Source organism: Aulonocara stuartgranti, assembly GCF_965226115.1.
Source record: "Aulonocara stuartgranti genome assembly, chromosome: 14".
Lineage (NCBI taxonomy): Eukaryota > Metazoa > Chordata > Actinopteri > Cichliformes > Cichlidae > Aulonocara > Aulonocara stuartgranti.
The window spans coordinates 28,953,071-28,974,056 of NC_138950.1; the positions used below are offsets into that span (position 1 = coordinate 28,953,071).

The following is a 20,986-nucleotide window of genomic DNA, read 5'->3' on the forward strand; positions in this document are numbered from 1 at the left end:
ACAGTCACCCACATTACCCCAATCACTGGCGTGTTTACACAACAGAGACGCTGAGTCTTTGTTACGGGCGCCAGCCACTGTGGCCTCGTTGTGTGGACACAGAGAGACCTTGCTGTGACTCGCGTCTTCCCTGCTGTGGATTTCTGGAAACCGCGCTTAAAGAAAGCACAAGACTTCTTTCGTAAAATGTGCCTTCCTGAACTTGTTGGGAAATACTTCTCGAAACAACGTGCTGCTCTAAATAGCCTGTAATGTTTCATGTTGTGGTTAAAGATTGATGACAGCTGTGTGGTGCGATGTAAATAGTTTGCATTTCATTTTTATGTGATTGCTGTGTACATGTGAATAGATCTATAATAAAGAAAAACAAACAAATATACTATTCTTTTTTGTTTTATTAAAACAACTTCACACAAAGTACAACTATTTACAATGTACAGTACATCCAAAAGAACAGCTTTAAGAATACTCAACAGGAGCAAGTGTCATTTGGCCCTGGTTTGACAACAACACTGGGGCACATATTAACAAAAACACAGCAAACCTTAACGATCTTATCAAGAAGTGTTGTGTCTTCAGCCTCACATGATAAGAGTAATCAGACTGTGTGTAACATTTTGAACTTGTTGCGCAAACTACCTATTACTCGCTCAACATGAATTCTCAGGTGGGCAATTGCTCTCGTTTGTTCAACGTCCCTTGCATCAAGTTGACAGTAGCCTTTTGTGAAAGCTGGAATCTTGACCTCCGCACACATCATTCCTACAGCATCTCTGATGTCAAAGCCTCTGTCAGCCAATACTACGTCCCCTGGTAACAGCTTTTGAAGAATGCCACATCTCTCTATGATGTGTTTATCTGATGCACGACTAGGGCTGGGCCATATTATACCATTCACGGTAATACCGGTATAATGTTAGGCAACGATAGGAAAATGAAATATCGCGATAGAATGGGAGTAAAACGCGCATGCGCAGTGCCTTTGTTTTCATACGCACATGGCCGATTGTTGAGTGAAACAGATGAACCAGAATTGGTTTGTAAAAATGGTGCAACTTCCGTGATGTGGAACTGGTTTGGTGTTTGTCTGTCAGATACACGACAAAGCACATTTTTTTGCAGAACATGCAAGCGGTCGTCGTTATTGTCGTATTTGTCGGACTAAGATGCTCTTAAATCTGGGAGTAATCTGGGTCCTAAACTCCGTATGCTTCAGGTCAAACAACACTGCAGCATCACTGAGAGTTAAAAACTGTCTAAATTCTTTCATCTTTAGTAAAACGATCAGCATTGCTGCTTTACCAGGTGTAACTATAAAGTTTAACTTCCATGAAAACAAAAAGTTATTACATTTAATGGAGTTAGAAGTTAGCAGGAAGCTAGCGGAAGTTAGCTCGCTAGTTTCGCTAGTTACCTAAGCATGATTTAGCATGTTCTGACTGAGAGATTTCTGAAAAAAATCAAACGTACAGCTCTGCTATCACTTCCAACATAAATGAAGACAGGAAACTAAACAGCAGTGACGTTTGTAGGGTTACTGAAGTTGGGCTAGCTGGTATATAATGATGTGCTACGTGATCGCTAGCGACACAGCTATGTTAGCATAACATAAACAGTGAAGCTGGAGGACGAACACTAACACTTTTCCACTTATAAAAGTTAACGTGAAGGTTCTTCATGGTTAGAGACAAATGCAATCGCATGGCAGGATGCTGTAAACGGACCAAACTTCAGTCAGGAGAACAACTGAGATAATCTATCCACAATACCAGGTTAGTCATTAATATACTGCAACAACATGGGAATAGAGCAGCTGCCAGAGAATTCAACATTAATGAATCAATGGTACAGAAGTGGAGGAAGCAAGAAGAATGAGTTTAATAAAGTTTGATTTATCTGACTGCTTTGTTTCGCTTAATGTGCCTTATAATCCCGTGCACCTTATGGTCCGAAAAATGCGTACTGCACACTGCAGTTTAATGTTGCAAAGCACCTCTTTTTAACTTCAGTGGATATTATACATGGTTATGCTCAGGATATGTCAGCCCATTTCTACTGGAAATGCCTTTTGGTTAAACTTTCAGCAAGGAATTTGCATTTGCACTGTTACATTTTTATAAAGCTTTAATGTACATAAAAACCAGCTTCTTGTTTAGGTGAAAATAAATGGAAGGTTGTCTTTTTGCGCTAGTAATGTTGTGGAGTTGTATTTTGTCTCGCATCAATTATATCGTCGGTTATATCATTATCGCAAATTTTCAAATATATATCGTGATAAATATTTTTGGCCATATCGCCCTGCTCTATGCACGACCCCCCCATCCCCTGGAAATGAAAGAAATAGCTCCATGGGGTGTAATCCCGATGAGGTATTTTATGGTCTGTGTACCCTTGTAATGAGAGTATGTTTGTGCGCGTGCCTTTAAATTAGATGGTCTTTCTGTTCGAATCTCAAAACAGTCAACAATGATTGCTACTCGTTTTCCAAAAGTTTCAGTAAACTGTGGAGGCATTGTCGCCTGCAGACAGTGCCTCTCAGGCCAGTGCACCAGTGCTCCTAAGTGGGCATACAAAACATCAATGGTATCGGTGAAGACAGAAGACAGTGTTTTGTGCGACACATGGAATAGATGACAAAGATGCTGGACTGGAAGATCAAGTCTCAGACGCATTAGTGTGAGTAAGAGCATTTGGAAACCTGTCAGTTTCTTCGGTATTGGCAGGAAATCTTTGACAGTGTTGAAGAGGGACATTAAGACTGCATAACAATATAGTCCAGTGTAATATCTTACTTTTTCGGTATCGTCCTTTAAGAAAGTTTCATTCAGCTCTGTCTTTTGCAACTGTGCTCGAAGCAGTCTGTTCTCCTCCAACAGCCGGTTTATTTCTGCTCTGCCCTGTTGACTGCACACACAGTCCTTCGTCTGCCCTTCAGCTTCCGTGACGCTGTCACTCCCATCACCACTGTCCACATTTGCAGCTGGTACGTCAACCTCCACTTGTCCAACACAACTGCTGTCCACTGCCTCCATGACATGGTTGTTGTTCTTCTGTCAGACCTTCATCGATCATCAAGCCTGTAAGATAAAAAATAGTGCATAGACTTAAGGTTAATGTACACCAATATTCCAATGACAGGTGTGTGATTCATCTTTAAGTTATGTGCGGATTAGTGTACCATAAGAGCAATTTAGTATGTTTTCAGAGGGGGGTGTTTACCTGCAATGGGTGCTCTTTTTCGCTTCCGTTGCATACGCCTTGCGTGCCGGTCCGAGTCTGACACAGGTTTGTCGTCGTGCCCCATGTGCAGTGTTGGTGCCCAGTCTGGATTTGTTACATCCATTTCATATGCTGGTTTGCCTGCAATAATGCCAAATCAAAAGCTACTCAGTCGACATGACGTGGTTCTGCAGCATCACACATTAGCATGTTTTATCTCATTATCTATGACCGCAGCGCATTGAAAAAAACCCCACTAAAAGCCTTTTGGTTTGGTCCTTTTACAGCATCCTGCCATGCGATTACATTTGTTCCTGACCACCGAGAACACTCACGTTAACTTTTATCGAGTGGAAAAAAAGTTAGCGTGTTTATATTGTGCTAACATAGCTGTGTTACTAGCGGTCACGTAGCACATCATTATATACCAGCTAGCCCAAGTTCAGTAACCCTACAAATCAATCAATCAAGCTTTATTTATAAAGCACTTTTCATACAGAAAAAATGTAGCACAAAGTGCTTTACATAGTTAAAAGCAGCCCACCCCACCCTCCAACTCACTCCCCACACTCTCAATACACATATATCCCCCCACCCCCACCCACACACACACATACACACACGCGCACACTTAAAGAGTAAAAATTGGGCTGGGCTCGCATGAGCCAAGTGAGGAAACATTATAACAGAGAGCCGTCTGCACCGGGAGCCGGTCACAGACCGCAGCCTCCGGGCTGGGCACACAGCCGGAGGGAGGCCAAGGAGCCCCCCAACCAGGCTGAGAGGACCCCAGAGACCAGCAGCCACGGTCAATAACAGCCCCGGTGCAGAGAGCGCCCTCCGAGGAAACACTGGAGATATGACGCAATACGATATATACAGGGTAAAATGATAAAATAAATAAGAACAGGATACAATATAAATATAAATATAAATAGAGTAAGAAGATTAAAAAATGAATAAGAATAAAATCAAAAAATATTAGGTAAATCCTAAATTAATAATAGAATAACAGGATAGAATAAATAAGCATAAAAAATAAATAAACGCTAAGTAAAAGCTAAATTAAAAAGGTGGGTCTTGAGCCTGTTCTTAAAAACATGTACGTTCTCTGCGGCCCTGAGCTCCTCCGGCAGGCTGTTCCACAGACGAGGACCATACCACTGAAAAGCTGCCTCTCCGTGAGTATGTGTCCTGACTTTAGGGACAATCAAAAGGCCAGTACCAGAGGACCTCAGGGTCCGCGAGGGTTCGTATGGTAAAAGCAGATCTGAGAGATAAGAAGGCCCAAGACCATTAAGACATTTAAAAACCAATAAAAGAACTTTAAAATCGATCCTGAAACACACGGGGAGCCAATGCAGCGATTCTAAAACCGGTGTAATGTGGGCCCGCCCTCTGGTCTTCGTCAGCACACGAGCTGCCGAGTTTTGCAAGAGTTGTAAAGTTGAAATATTCTTCTTAGGAAGACCAGAGAGCAGGGCATTACAGTAATCAATGCGACTGGCAATAAAAGCATGCATCAGCATCTCCGTGTTGGCCCGAGAGAGAATAGGGCGGACTCTGGCTATATTTTTTAGATGATAAAATCCAATTTTGGTTACATGTTTAACATGTGGGATAAAACCAAGCTCAGAGTCAAAAATAACACCCAGGTTTTTCACTTGTAGCGAAGGACATAGTGAAAATGCCTCTAATTTAGACAAGAGTTTCTCTCTCTGAGCCTCAGGACCGACAATTAAAACTTCAGTTTTGTCCTGGTTAAGCTGTAAAAAGTTTTCTGCCATCCAAGATCTTATATCCAAGATACAGTTAAAAAGGGCATCCATTGGTCTGGTGTCATCAGGAGACACGGAGATGTACAGCTGCGTGTCATCAGCGTAACTGTGGAAGTTCACTCCATGCCTCCTGATGACACTGCCGAGAGGCAACATATACAAATTAAAAAGTACAGGGCCTAGAACCGACCCTTGAGGCACACCACATGTCATTTTATGGATCTTAGAGGAGCATGTATCCATACTCACCATAAAAGATCTGTCAGAGAGATAGGAAGTGAACCAGTTGTGTACAGCACCAGAGAGGCCCACCATGTGTTTTAGTCTGTTTAAAAGAATAGCGTGGTCTACTGTATCAAAGGCTGCGCTTAGATCCAGCAGCACCAGGACTGAGAGCTTTTGGGCGTCCCAGTTACATCTAAGATCATTTAAAACCTTTAGGAGAGCCGTCTCTGTGCTGTGGTTCACCCTAAATCCAGACTGGAATATCTCCAGGATCTGTCTATCATTGAGAAAATCAGTAATCTGAGTAAAAACAAGTTTTTCTAAGACTTTACTTAAAAATGGTAAGTTGGATACAGGTCTGTAGTTATTAAAATCATTACAATCCAAATTGCTCTTCTTCAGAAGGGGCCTCACCACCGCCGTTTTAAAGGCAGCAGGGAAGACACCCAACTGAAGAGAGCAATTCATCATGTATAAAAGCTCAGCCTCAAAAAATCCATAAAGTGTTTTAAAGAGTGAAGAGGGGATTGGATCTAAAAGACATGTGGTGGGTCTCACTGTGGAGAAAACCTTCTGAAAGTTCTCAGCATTAACCAGGACAAAGCTGTCCAGTGTCTCCTCAGGTACAATCGAGCCCTCAGATGTGTTTACAATCATATCGCGATTAGATAAAATATCAGATCTGATGGCGCTGATCTTTCCCCTGAAGTGGTCTGCAAACTGCTCACAGAGCGAGTCTGTGGGGGTTCTTTGGGAGCTGTTAAAATCAGGGTTAAATAAATGATCTATGGTGGAAAAGAGGACCTTGGGATTATTTTTGTTAATACTGATTATTTTGGCGAAGTATGAATTTCTTGACTTCCTTAATGTATTATTGTACATTTTAAATTGCTCGGAAAATATTTGATGGTTGATATTATTTTTATTTTTCCTCCATCTCCTTTCTGCTGCCCTGCAATTTCTTTTGAGTTTTTTGACTTCTTCGTTTCTCCAGGGTGATGCATGTTTTACGTTAATCTTTTTGGTGGTGAGTGGAGCAACGGAGTCAAGGCTTTTCTTCAGTTTGCTGTTAAAATAACTAAAAATCAAATCGCAGGGTGCAGGTAAAATCACAGGGGGGCATTTGACTAAAACCCTGGTAAAATTTGCAGCCACTGTCACTGCTGTTTAGTTTTCTGTCTTCATTTATGTTGGAAGTGATAAGAAAGCTGTACGTTTTAATTTGTTTCCAAAACCCCGCAGTCAGGACATGCTATATTGTATTTAGATAGAAGCTAGCGAGCTAACTTGCTGCTAACTTCTAACTCATATGTCATAAATTCCATTGTCATGGGTGCCTGGATGTTTAACTCAGTTGTTACACCTGGTAGAGCAGAACGCTGATAATTTTATTAAAGATGAAAGACTTAAGACAGTGTTTTAACTCTCAGTAATGCCACAGTGATCATTTGATATATGGACCTGCAGCAGAGTTTAGGCCCAGACACGGCTAGTGACGTCAGACTCAACAATCGGATAGTGATATGAATTACTTTAGAACTCACCGGAGAGAAAATGCCGCGAGCAAACCAACAAAAAGCTGGGGATTGCACGGAACTCGATATCCGCTCGTCTCACCGCTGCAATCCATGCCTGGCGTCTTTGTTTGGTGATATCGGATACATGGGATCCCTCACGTTGCCGCCAGGATGGAAAACGATTAAAAGATTAATCCAGTTTCTTGCCTTCACGATCGTGAGATCTAACATTGCAACCGACTACACACGTACCACCATAGCTGAAGCTGTATCCTTTGTCTGGCCTACTGTGATGGCGGCAGGGGGCGCATTCTAAAATGTCATGTGACAATCTGATTCATGAAGAGTGATGATGTCACAAGGACATGTGATGATGTCACAAGGACATGTGATGATGTCACAAGCACATGCCTTTGAGCCTTTTCTATAAATAGGGGTCAGGAGCAGCAAGTTTTAGTCAGTTTGTTCGCAGCCTTCAAACGTTCGACCAGAGATATATTTGAAAGTATTTGTAAACCTCTTCAGAGTCACTGTGCACAGGATTAAAAATGTATCCACGAAAATGCCAACAAAGAATAAACAATCTTGCTGCCTCTCCTTCGAGGTCTGGCCGGCCACTCACTTCAAGAGGGAAGCCTGATATGACACGATCCATTGGTGCCTCATCAGTCCAAAGGACATTACAGGAAAACTCCGACCTACATGCAAAAATTAAACAAATTGAAGAAGAGAAGCTTCAACTGGAGGAGAAGTGCAGACAATTGGAAGCACGAAATCAAGAGCTGGAAAAACAACAGCAACGCCAGCCTTACACAAAAATTATTAGTGAGGCCTGGGAAGGAAAGTTTGGTGAAGCACGACAGAAGATTTTGTTCCTGATGAAGGAAAACAAGACAAAGAGTGCTGAATTAAAAGAAACGTCTGCCCAGCTTCAACGCGCGAATGCTACTATTGGGGAGATGCAAAGGGATCTCCAAAACATGGAGCAAAAGAATCAGGCGCTCCAAGGAACGCTTGATGAAGCTATGGAACAAACTGCACAAATCCTCGGACAGAAAAAGGAAGGGGTCACACAAATGCAGGACCAACTCAAAGGCATAAAGAAAAAATACGAAGTGCTGAAAGTCAGGCTGGATGAAACAGAGTGCAAAAAAAAAGAGCTTCTTCAAGAGAAAGAGCAACAGGAAGAAGAAAAAAAACGTATTCTCCAGGACTCAGACAACTTGAAGCGCGAAAACGCTGAAATGCTTGCACAAAAGCAGCAACAAGAGAAAATAAATGAAGACCTGCAGCGTAAGCTTCAAGAAATCACAAGAAGAAATGAGCAGTTAGAAAAGATGCACAAGGAAAAACAACAGCAAAATACAGACAAGTGCAATCTATTAAAAGAAATGGAGCAAAGATGCCAGAAACTTGAGAAGGAAGTTGAAGAAACAACCGATCAGTTGAGAACCCTCATCCTAGAGAAAAAAGTGGTCGTGGAAAAGCTCATGGAAAAGAAGAAAAAACGTTTCCGCTTCTTCTGGAGGAGGGACACTCCTGCTCTTTCTACTTTTTCTATTTTTTCTACTGCTGACGTCACCTCGTCTCCCTCCACCTCTGTTCCATCTTAATTTTCACCTCTCCTCTCCCCTTCTCTCCTAACACTTCTTCCCTCTCTCCTTCATCTTTTTTCACCCCAACCAGTCCCGGCAGTTGACTGCCCCTCGTGAGCCTGGTTCTGCCGGAAGTTTCTGCCCGTTTAAAGGCAGTTTTTCTTCCCCACTGTCGCCTAGTGCTTGCTCAGAGGGGATTGTTGGGGTTTTCTCTTTTCTTTTTTTTTCCCTTCTTATTACCATTTTCCTTTATTTACCGATTTGTTTTGTTTACTTTTCTTTTATGTTGTTTCTTTATTTACTTGTTTAACTTTTTTTCAACTTATGTAATAAACTAATAAACCAATTGAATTTATCCTCTGCGTATTTTACATCTAATCTTTAAAGAATATTTCCAAAACATTTTCAAACATCACGATCTGTCTTTTGTTTGCTTGTTAAAACCCCGTAAATGGTGAAGTAAAAACCCTGTGATATGGTTTAAAACATCAAAATAGACTAAACAACTAGTCTAAAACTAAGAGACACAGGATAAAGTTGGTGTGAAGGTTTCAGTCTGTGAATGAATCTAAGCACCATCACCTTAACTTTAAATTCATCTCTGTTACCCTCTTTGTGACTGAACTCTGACCGTGAGCACCACAGCCACTGCGCACCAGTCACACGCACTTTAAATCCATCACAGTAAACCAGTTAGTTTACCTCAGTTTGTTTTGCAGCACATTTCACAACATGCAAAAGCATAATGTGCCATGTACAGACTCAAAATCTGATTTAAAAACATGAGGACTGACCTGTAAGCTTTACATTTACAGTTTATCACATACCACTGAGCAGTTCTTACCTGTAATTCTAAGCCCTCTTCTTCCTTTTCTGGTTTAAAACATCAAATTAGACTAAACAACTAGTCTAAAACCAAGAGACACTTAAATATTAAGTTAAACCTCTGGGGTTGCCGGACGCGTCGGCGCGTCAAAATCACATGACCAATTTAAGACGACACAGCTACAAGATGCAGCGATTCAGAGGCTGTATCCCAATTCAGGGTCTGCAGCCTTAAAGGCCGCATTTTAAGGCCGATTACGTCACAGCGACGCGACGAAGGCCTAAAAATAAATGTTTGTTTCAGTTCTATGAAGTTCTATGAGTATTTTGGATTAGTAGCACTGCTGTGTTTGTTGCATCATATTGCTGTAATTGTTTATATGCTTTATATATTCTGAGGTAAGTTGATCTATAGTGTTACATCATATTCTATAAGGATGTTATGTGTTTGTGTACTTTCTGCCCAGTTTGACCCATTTAGCAGAAGTCAGCTTGGTTCCACTTGCCTCTTACCCGTGATTTCAGTGGAAATTTCAAATTCAGGATCTGACACACACTGTTTCATGTCCTACACAGTTCTTGCAAGTTCATAGAAATTTCTGTTCAATTAGAACCAAATATTTGAGTTGATGGTTGAAATTGTTGTTGTAATTTGTGTTTTAAATATTTTTAGATTGATGTTTTGTTTCCTTTACAATATTGTAAAGGAAACAAAACATCAATCTAAAAATTGTCCTCTTTTTTATTTTTTTATTTGGGCTTCTTAAATTTATTTTGGGCTACCAAAAACTGAAGAGTGCCTGCCCGAAGGGCTACCAGGGATTTTGAAATTTTGCGAGCCCTGCTTATGCAAGGTAAGTTTCATGTTGGACTCATGGTTCTTTGTTAGTCCAGTTTAGGATGACGTATGTATCATATCAAAACTATGTCATATCAAAACAACCCCACACCTGCAGTTGTTTCAGTTTTTCACAGGTGTTTCCTGTCAGCTGGTCAACCTCACTCAGGTGGACATCCATATCAGCCAACCAAACGACAAGCTCCTCCCTTTGTGCTTCAAATCCCTCCCACTCTGAGACAAGGAGCTGAGAGAGAAAACAAGGGTCAATTATAAAGAAGAGAGAAAAGTGAAACCCTCCTGAGAAGGTCTGACTCGCATACCTGCAGTCGACCTATGATTGGCGTTCACGTCATCCCAGCGGCGGCCGCACTCCCTCGCCAATGCCAGCAGCCAAGTCTGCAGGGTGCCCTGGAAGAGCAGAGTTAATGTTCGACTCCTCCTGGTCAGGCTCTCCAGCTGGATGAGCCGAGGTCTCCCCTCTCGCCGCCGCCTCTGAACACACAAACACAAATTGCATGTGAAGCAGGAGGTGCAGATTTTTTTTGCTATTGTTTTCTAAATCCAGGCTTGATCACGTGGAGGTATTTGGAAAACTTTTTTTGGCCAGCGGACGACTGTTGTCTCGCAGAAAGTCAAATCAAATGTATGCGATACACAATCAATTCACAAGAACACATTAAAACAGAAGGTGCCTGATTTCAACTCAATTCTGCATCAAAACAGGGTAACAGAATTAAAACGAGTGTTTGCAGCAAATGTGAGCACAAAGCCTCACTTTGTACAAGCCTGCTATTAAAGTTCTCCTCTATGCAGACAACCTTCCTGTTTTCAAGGCACAACTTGGATCTGCTGCACAAATCTTATGGATACACGCTAAATGAAACAGTAGTGTGCACGACTCCAGATTCTGATCCCTCGTCCTAATATGGTCCTAAAAGGCTCACAAAAAACAACATAGCGATAGCAATAAAGCAAATGTTGAGGCTTCTAAATACAAAGTCCATAAACCAATGGCTGACATGGGTTTTATCATAAGGGTGATAAATATACAACATATGTTCTTAAGACTAAAAGTATAATACAGATTTTAGTCTGAGAGATCTGATGTTCATTTACCTGCAGATGCACTATACGTGCCTGCTCCGTGGTTTTCCACAACATTTTGCACATCACTATTTAATACAGGAAGTAGGTAGGTGAACTAAAACAAGTCATCTTTCTTTGTGAGAGGACAATATTAATGAAATAAACCTCAATGACATCATAGGGATCCCTAAAGATGCTCCTGCTGCTTTTCTTCCTCCTCATCCTAAACTTCCTTCTCCTCGACTTTCATCCAATTGTACTTCAATCTACTTGTGTTTCTCCCCCTCCTCTTCCTCATTTTGTTGGAGCTGTGAACAGAATTAGTGTGAATCTGAATTAATTTGTGCAAAAAAGTAAAATCTACAGCTTTTCAGTCAGAGGTGGTCTTTTGATTTAAGCCGGGTAGAGTAGATTTATGTGTTGATGCTGCCTGCTTCATCTCTGCGACTGGCTGCTGAGTGATATTTACACCCCGGCTGGATTACAAACTTTAACCACGTGCTGCACTTTGGCCCAGCGTTGATACCTCTTGTTAGTATAATGAACTCTTCTTGGCTTAATGTATGATGGTGGATAAATGAAATGTACAAAGAAAATTTAACTATATTACAAAAGGACATCTATCTTGGTAACATCAAATGACCGGAGCATAACTTGTTAACTAGTCTGAAAATAAGTTATACAGGAACAGTCACAGACACACCTTCTCATGTGTCACATTTCTATTCATTCAAAACACTTATGCATTGCTGTATTTTATACAGGCTGATGTGAGTATTTACACAAGCACACACACACACACACACACACACACACACACACACACACACACACACACACACACACACACACACACACACACACCAGCTTATTTCTCTCTTATCCAGAGAAATCCTTTCATCAGCCTTTCAATGCTGGGTAATCAAAGTATAAAGAACCATGCCAGTCTCCTATTGCCAGAGGCTGAAGTGTGTGTGCAGTCACCAGGTGATAATCTGATATCATGTACTTCCCCACTGATGTTAGTGGGGAAGTACGATAGTGGCTCAAGAGTTGGGAGTTCGCCTTGTAATCGGAAGGTTGCCGGTTCGAGCCCCGGCTTGGACAGTCTCGATCGTTGTGTCATTGGGCAAGACACTTCACCCGTTGCCTACTGGTGGTGGTCAGAGGGCCCGGTGGCGCCAGTGTCCGGCAGCCTCGCCTCTGTCAGTGCGCCCCAGGGTGGCTGTGGTTACAATGTAGCTTGCTATCACCAGTGTGTGAATGTGTGCGTGAATGGGTGGATGACTGGATATGTAAAGCGCTTTGGGGTCCTTAGGGACTAGTAAAGCGCTATATAAATACAGGCCATTTACCATTTACCATGTTAAGTAATATGAAAAAAAAAATGAATCCCACCTTAGGCCGAATGTGTGACTCTCTTCGTAGTGGAAGAGAGAATGAATCTTCCCATCCGAATTCACGGCAATCAGTCTGTCAATCAAATCCTGTGGAGTAAAATGAGAGGCTTTGAACAAGAATGCACCGGATAGGGTGCAAAACGAAAACTGTGTGGAAATTTACAATGGGTAAGGTGGAGAACGTATATCAGTCTCAGTGTGAGAGGGTTTATTTGAATGCGTTTGAAGTAAAACAAATGGGTGGGTGGTGTTTGGAGGCCAAATAAAAAGTGCAAACATGCCCTCAGATGGATGACAAAAAAAAACTGCAGTGTGTGGAAAAGAAGAAGAAGAAAAACACTTACAGGTATGGAGGTTGGCATCTCCCTCAGGGTGTATTCGCTTTTGTTGGCCAAAGACTGTCGGCCCAGCAGTTGCCACACCGACTGGGAAGAGGAGAGGAGGTTGACCAAGTACAGGAAGGACTGAAGAGGAAAGTAAATACAGCAGCTGTTAGAGAGAAAAAATGTATTTGCTTTTAAAGACCATTGTGAATGCATTTGTGCACGTCATGGATTGATCAAATCCTAACACATAATAATAATATAACACTATTCAACTACAAACACTACCGATAATATGACAAATAATATCTGTAGTATTCAAAGCAAAACAAAATGTAAAAAGAATTTATGATTGCAAAGATAAAACATGGTTTACCACACTCTCAAAACTGAATAAGACATATATTCTGAGCAGAGTGGTTGAGCAGAAACCTATTGCAGCCTGAAGAATATTAAACTACAGGAAAGCTCCCTGCATTTTTCACTGGGTCTGGTAGAACAGGGAAAACATATCATCAAAAGCATCAAAGGAAAAAAAGAGAGACACTTGCACAAACGAGCTACAACTTAGATTATATTAAACAGCTTCAAAGAAACGTAAAGAAAAAAACAAGATACGATGGATTTTTTTTTCTAAAATAGAAATATCTATACTTTCATGTGTCTTCTGATGTTTCTGTGCATGTGTGAACTTATCTTCATATGTACTACCAAACCTCCTACTGTACTTAGCACAGATTAAAGCAAAGACTCGAGTTAATTCACCAAAGTGCTGGTGTGTGTATATTTAGTTTTCCTTTGACCTCAGCATATATGTATAACCCACTGATAAGGCAGACTTTAAAGTCGCCTGTGGCAGGACACAGTTTACACATCACTGGCTGTCCGTATTCACTTGGCTAGTCTCTCTGAGAGAGATGACTTGGCTGCTGTCAGAGGCCAAGCATCAGACACACACAGACAGGCTCACGCTGGAGCTTGTTGAAGCTTTCCTGAGAGAAATTCTGCCAAAAACATAACTAAAAATGCAGTCTTATGAAAGTAAGGCTTATTTGCCCAGACACCCATAAACCAATCAGCAAAAAGCCTTTCTTGTTAACAAAATCACTATTGCCAGTTTCTTAAATATGAATATTCACAAGTGAATTTTCTACATGGCTGCTGGTATCACAGCAACACATGGACCACTATTCTGAGTCCTGGGTTAATAATAATTGGAATCAATTTAATTTTAATCAATTTAAACACCTTTGTAACCAGTGAGCTAAAAACATGATGGAAAAGCAAAACTTCTAAGAGATCTGTGTCTGTACTATTATGTAGATATCTAAAAATTGGGGCATTGTGGGCTCCAGGAAGTTTCTCCTTCTCCCTCTCTCTCTCACACACACACGCACGCACATACATACAATACCTTAATGCAACTCCTATCTGTGGGGTCAATGGGAGTTGGTTTGGGACGGACCACTCTGATGTCGTCACTGCTGCACTCAAGAACAGACCATAGCTCTAGTACCAGGGCCCGAATAAAGCCTGAGACAGAACACGGAGAAATTTGTTGTACCAAACATTTATTTGAAATAGCAGCAACTAAAATTATTAACAGTGCTTTAATAAATAAACGACTGACTTTGTTATTGTGTCCAATCTTTTAAAGAAATCTGTCTTTGCATTGCTGGCACCGTTTTGATTGGAGGATTTGAATCTCAGGAAGGAAGGAATTTATAATGCCACTCCCTTTGATCCCATTTAATCTCTTCCCTGTTGCACTTTGGCCTGTCAGTAACTACATTTGAATTTTGCAGCTTCTGATTGGCTATACTTTTACAGTGTAAAAGTATAGCCTTTATTGCACATAAAGGCTGGATAAAAACGTTAATGCAATCAAAATGTACGCAGCCCTCGCTGGAAAACTGGGGATACAGTACAGTACATAAATGATGAAGCAAAGACAAAACATTAGTGTCATGGAAGAAGAAATAGTCAGTGCATCACGGGAAGCTCCCAGCAATAAAACCTGCATTTGTATTGACACATAAACCTTAATTTGTGAGCAATTTTCAGTGTATTTCAGTTAAATTAACGAGACAAATATAACAAAAGGGATTTTATACTTAGAAGAAGAATATGAAATTGAAATATTAAACTAAGAAAACTATAAATACTGCAGTTCTAGAGTTACAGATATACAATTAAGCTTTGCATATCAGTGCTGTATAACCCAGGGAATGTACTTTTTTTTTTATAATTGAATAGTAATGGAAATCATGAACTGTTTTTCAGAGGTCATAGATCAAATGAGCAGTAGAGTTTTTCTCACAGAATGGTTCTTTCACATAGAAAGCAGTGTGTGCTGCAGGTTTAGCAAATGGCCCATCATTTGTAAGCTCTGTCTGGACTATATCACTTTTTGAGGTCATCCTTCTTTCTGTCAGTCTGCCCAAAACATCAACGGTATCGGTGAAGACAGAAGACAGTGACACATGGAATAGATGACAAGGATGCTGGACTGGAAGATCAAGTCTCAGACGCATTAGTGTGAGTAAGAGCATTTGGAAACCTGTCAGTTTCTTCGATATTGGCAGGAAATCTTTGACAGTGTTGAAGAGGGACATTAAGACTGCATAACAATATAGTCCAGTGTAATATCTTACTTTTTCGGTATCGTCCTTTAAGAAAGTTTCATTCAGCTCTGTCTTTTGCAACTGTGCTCGAAGCAGTCTGTTCTCCTCCAACAGCCGGTTTATTTCTGCTCTGCCCTGTTGACTGCACACACAGTCCTTCGTCTGCCCTTCAGCTTCCGTGACGCTGTCACTCCCATCACCACTGGATTTGTTACATCCATTTCATATGCTGGTTTGCCTGCAATAATGCCAAATCAAAAGCTACTCAGTCGACATGACGTGGTTCTGCAGCATCACACATTAGCATGTTTTATCTCATTATCTATGACCGCAGCGCATTGAAAAAAAAACCCACTAAAAGCCTTTTAGTTTGGTCCTTTTACAGCATCCTGCCATGCGATTACATTTGTTCCTGACCACCGAGAACACTCACGTTAACTTTTATCGAGTGGAAAAAAAGTTAGCGTGTTTATATTATGCTAACATAGCTGTGTCGCTAGCGGTCACGTAGCACATCATTATATACCAGCTAGCCCAAGTTCAGTAACCCTACAAATGTCACTGCTGTTTAGTTTTCTGTCTTCATTTATGTTGGAAGTGATAAGAAAGCTGTACGTTTTAATTTGTTTCCAAAACCCCGCAGTCAGGACATGCTATATTGTATTTAGATAGAAGCTAGCGAGCTAACTTGCTGCTAACTTCTAACTCATATGTCATAAATTCCATTGTCATGGATGCCTGGATGTTTAACTCAGTTGTTACACCTGGTAGAGCAGAACGCTGATAATTTTATTAAAGATGAAAGACTTAAGACAGTGTTTTAACTCTCAGTAATGCCACAGTGATCATTTGATATATGGACCTGCAGCAGAGTTTAGGCCCAGACACGGCTAGTGACGTCAGACTGAACAATCGGATAGTGATATGAATTACTTTAGAACTCACCGGAGAGAAAATGCCGCGAGCAAACCAACAAAAAGCTGGGGATTGCACGGAACTCGATATCCGCTCGTCTCACCGCTGCAATCCATGCCTGGCGTCTTTGTTTGGTGGATACATGGGATCCCTCACGTTGCCGCCAGGATGGAAAACGATGAAAAGATTAATCCAGTTTCTTGCCTTCACGATCGTGAGCTCTAACGTTGCAACCGACTACACACAGTCACTGCTTTGCTGTGCTTCTGCAGCATATCCAGTAATGGTGACAAATCCTCCAGCGTTGCAATAGGAAGCTGCTCTTAAGCGCAGAAAGAATTGTTTCCAGGGATTTCTATTTGTATCCAGCTTGGCGTGCAGGATCCTTTGTGTAATCTATGCTTACATATGTATTTTACACACAGACAATGTGAAAAATACAACACATTGCTATGGATTGATGCTGAAAGTGCTAATTGCACTAAAAAATTTAGCTGAAAAAATAACACCAACTAAATAGATAAGCATGTCTGTTAACAAAAAAACCCAAACGCTTTACCCAACTGGGGTTTTTCAACTACCTCAGGGACAAAGCTTTACCAAAATCTTCCAACTCAGACCCTGTGACAAGGTCTGTGAAAACCACGTTTTTATGCCTGAAATTCTACAGTACTACACTCCCACCAGATGAGCTCATGCAGCCTGTCACGAACCGGGACATACAACCATGACAAAACAGGAGATGCACACACAATTTATTGTGTTATTAATTTAGATCAACTGTGCTAATATAGTATACCAAAATGAAAACAATAACTCAAATTTCTCATGTACACTTTCTACAGAGGCACCATCGAGAGCATCCTGTCGAGCTGCATCACTGTGTGGTTTGGAGCCTGCAATGCGTCCTGTCATAGAACCCTCCAACGCATAGTGAGAGCTGCAGAGAGGATCATTGGTGTCTCTCTCCCCTCCCTCCAGGACATTTACAGCACCCGTCTCACTAAAAAAGCCCTTTGCATAGCGGCTGATCCCACGCACCCAATGCAAAGCTTCTTCAAGCTGCTGCCGTCAGGGAGGAGACTGCGGAGTCTCCAGGCCAGGACCAGCAGACTGAAGGACAGCTTCATCCATCAGGCTGTCAGGAAGCTTAACTCCCTCCCGATTCTGCCCCCTCTCCCCTCCTCTCCTCCATGGTCTCACTGAACTCTGTCACATACACACACACACACTCACTGGCCTGCACCAGTTACCAGTCACTTTGTGGAGCATTGGACTGCCATTACCTCATAAGACTTTGTTGTTATACTATCTCTAACCGTATATTACTAGATGTCCATTTGCACTATTTGCCTATTTGCACTACTCTGCCTGGTTTACACTCAATGTCATTTACCCATACCTGAATATTGTATATTGTATATTGCATAGCTTTCTTGTTAAATTGTATTGTATTTATTTAAATTTTTACTTTTTAATTATTTTATTTGCATTTTTTAATCACTCTCTTATATTTAAATGTTCATTTGCTATTTCATCTAGGGTTTGAGAGTAACGAAATTTCTATTCTCTGTATGTCCTGTACATGTGGCAGAATTGACAAATAAAGTTGACTTTGACTTTGAGATATTTGAGGTTGTGCTGAAAATAATGGTGCCAAATAAGGCAAGAAAAACATATTTTAAAGGTGAAATATAGAGGTAAAATCAAAAATAGTCAAGAATGGCCAATTATACCCTGGACCACAGAGGGTTAAATTTGAAAACGGTTTTAAAAAAAAACATCCCCATTCTAAAATGTCATGTGACAATCTGATTCATGAAGAGTGATGATGTCACAAGGACATGTGATGATGTCACAAGGACATGTGAGGATGTCACAAGCACATGCCTTTGAGCCTTTGAAGTTTTTCTATAAATAGGGGTCAGGAGCAGCAAGTTTTAGTCAGTTTGTTCGCAGCCTTCAAACGTTCGACCAGAGCTATATTTGAAAGTATTTGTAAACCTCTTCAGAGTCACTGAAATTTTTTTTAAACGTTCTCACCAATTCACTGAGCAAACAAACACATTTCAGTCAAGATGACTTTCACCTCAAATCATCTTGAAATATGTAAAGGGACCCTTTTGGGAGGTCACTACAAGGTCGAGGGTTTCCTTGAAGAAGGGGGCTTTGGTATTGTAACCAAATGTTGCAATACAAAAACCAACAAAGTCGTTGCTATTAAAGTCAACAAGAGCGACCCTGAAATTCTGCAACAGGCGAAAATGGAAATTTACATACTGGAGAAGCTGCGAGGCTTGGATGCAGATAGATGCAACATTGTTAAATGGAATGACTTTTTCATCGACAGTGACCGCATCTGCTTAAATTTTGAACTCCTCGATGAAAGCCTGTGGCAGTACATGCGGTACCGGAGGAACCGGGTTCTCCCAGTAACAGAAATCAGGCCAGTGTTATTTCAGCTCGCAAATGCCCTGTCCCACCTGGGTTCTTTGGGAATAGTGCATGCTGACCTCAAACCTGGAAACATAATGGTTGTGGACCGCTATGAGTGTCCCATCAAAGTCAAACTTACAGACTTTGGTTTTGCATGTCCCGCATCTACAGTGATTCCTGGTGACTGTGTGGGGACGGTTGGTTATAAAGCACCTGAGGTTATGATTGGTAGTCTATTTAATGAAGCAATAGACATGTGGTCCCTGGGGCTGGTAGCTGTGGAGCTTGCTACTGGGTATCCTTTCTACCCTGGGAGAAATGATTATGATGTTTTGAAATTCATCATACAGACCCAGGGACAGCCACCAGATCATGTTTTAGACTCTGGCTTTTACACTGATAACTATTTCATAAAAGACAACTACAACGGACAACACTGGACATTTAAGACCGAAAGACAATTTCAAGATGAGACAGGTTGTCAGTCCAAGGACACTCGATGCATAAAACTTAAGTGCCTCGATGACCTTGAACAACTACTGAAGATAAGGGGGTGTTGGGAAAAAATCCAAAATGTATTTGTCAGCCTAATCAAAGAGATGTTAGCATTGGATCCAAACCAGCGCATAACACCCTCGGAGGTTCTCCACCACCCCTTTTTCAATCCTGGCCTCTCTAAGAGTTCTCCCTGCACTGACATGAGTAGCACAGGGGGACAAAACCTTGTGGTCTCTCAGCAGCCTTCTAGTTGCAAAAGAGAAGAATCACAGAAAATCAGCTGCAGTTCCCAAACCTCAGAAGAATTTTCTCAACAAGAATACGTCAACGCATCAGCCAACACATCCTCCTCTATAGATGATCTTGAAATATCTAAAGGGACCTTTTTGGGAGGTCACTACGAGGTCGAGGGTTTCCTTGGAGAAGGGGGCTTTGGTATTGTAACCAAATGTTGCAATACAAAAACCAACGAATTTGTTGCTATCAAAGTCAACAAAAATAACCCTGAAATTCTGCAACAGGCAAAAATGGAAATTCTCATCCTGGAGCAGCTGCGAGGCTTGGATGCAGATAGATGCAACATTGTTCAATGGAACGACTTTTTCATCGACGGTGACCGCATCTGCTTAAATTTTGAACTCCTTGACCAAAGCCTGTGGGACTACATAGAGGACCCGGAAAACCAGGGTCTCCCCATAAGCGAAATCAGGCCAATTTTACATCAACTCACAAATGCCCTGTCCCACCTGGGTTCTGTGGGAATAGTGCATGCTGACCTCAAACCTGGAAACATAATGGTTGTGGACTGCTATGAGTGTCCCATCAAAGTCAAACTTATAGACTTTGGCATTGCATGTCCCGCATCTACAGTGATTCCTGGTGACTGTGTGGGGACGGTTGGTTATAAAGCACCTGAGGTTATGATTGGTAGTCTATTTAATGAAGCAATAGACATGTGGTCCCTGGGGCTGGTAGCTGTGGAGCTTGCTACTGGGTATCCTTTCTACCCTGGGAGAAATGATTATGATGTTTTGAAATTCATCATACAGACCCAGGGACAGCCACCAGATCATGTTTTAGACTCTGGCTTTTACACTGATAACTATTTCATAAAAGACAACTACAACGGACAACGCTGGACATTTAAGACCGAAAGACAATTTCAAGATGAAACAGATTATCAGTCCAACGACACTCGATCCATAAAACTTAAGTGCCTCGATGACCTTGGACTAATGCTGAGTATAATGTGGGGCTGGGAAAAAATCCAAAATGTATTTGTCAGCCTAATCAAAGAGATGTTAGCATTGGATCCAAACCAGCGCATAACACCCTCGGAGGTTCTCCACCACCCCTTTTTCAATCCTGGCCTCTCTAAGAGTTCTCCCTGCACTGACATGAGTAGCACAGGGGGACAAAACCTTGTGGTCTCTCAGCAGCCTTCTAGTTGCAAAAGAGAAGAATCACAGAAAATCAGCTGCAGTTCCCAATACTCAGAAGAATTTTCTCAACAAGAATACGTCAACGCATCAGCCAACACATCCTCCTCTATAGATGATCTTGAAATATCTAAAGGGACCCTTTTGGGAGGTCACTACGAGGTCGAGGGTTTCCTTGGAGAAGGGGGCTTTGGTATTGTAACCAAATGTTGCAATACAAAAACCAACAAAGTTGTTGCTATTAAAGTCAACAAAAATAACCCTA

The 20,986-nt window shown here is 41.4% G+C and overlaps 1 protein-coding gene and 1 long non-coding RNA gene across 8 annotated transcripts in view; one reads left to right on the forward strand and one right to left on the reverse strand.

Moving 5' to 3' along the window:
- LOC309687729 (protein broad-minded-like) overlaps nucleotides 1-17,196 on the reverse strand; it is a 112,375-nt gene extending 95,179 nt beyond the window's left edge. For all 7 annotated transcript variants that reach the window (XM_082502896.1, XM_082502897.1, XM_082502900.1 and 4 more), the window contains exons 1-9: nucleotides 16,379-17,196; nucleotides 15,464-15,671; nucleotides 14,224-14,342; nucleotides 12,831-12,950; nucleotides 12,485-12,573; nucleotides 10,321-10,492; nucleotides 10,110-10,244; nucleotides 3,220-3,360; nucleotides 2,793-3,077 (exon numbers count right to left, since the gene is read on the reverse strand). The gene's annotated coding sequence lies outside the window, so the exon portion shown is untranslated. The remainder of the gene's footprint in view (nucleotides 1-2,792; nucleotides 3,078-3,219; nucleotides 3,361-10,109; nucleotides 10,245-10,320; nucleotides 10,493-12,484; nucleotides 12,574-12,830; nucleotides 12,951-14,223; nucleotides 14,343-15,463; nucleotides 15,672-16,378) is intronic.
- On the forward strand, nucleotides 14,666-17,973 carry LOC309687736. The gene is made up of 2 exons (XR_014270838.1): nucleotides 14,666-15,347; nucleotides 17,194-17,973. It is a non-coding gene; the product is annotated as an uncharacterized lncRNA (long non-coding RNA).
- The last annotated feature ends 3,013 nt before the right edge of the window (nucleotides 17,974-20,986 follow it).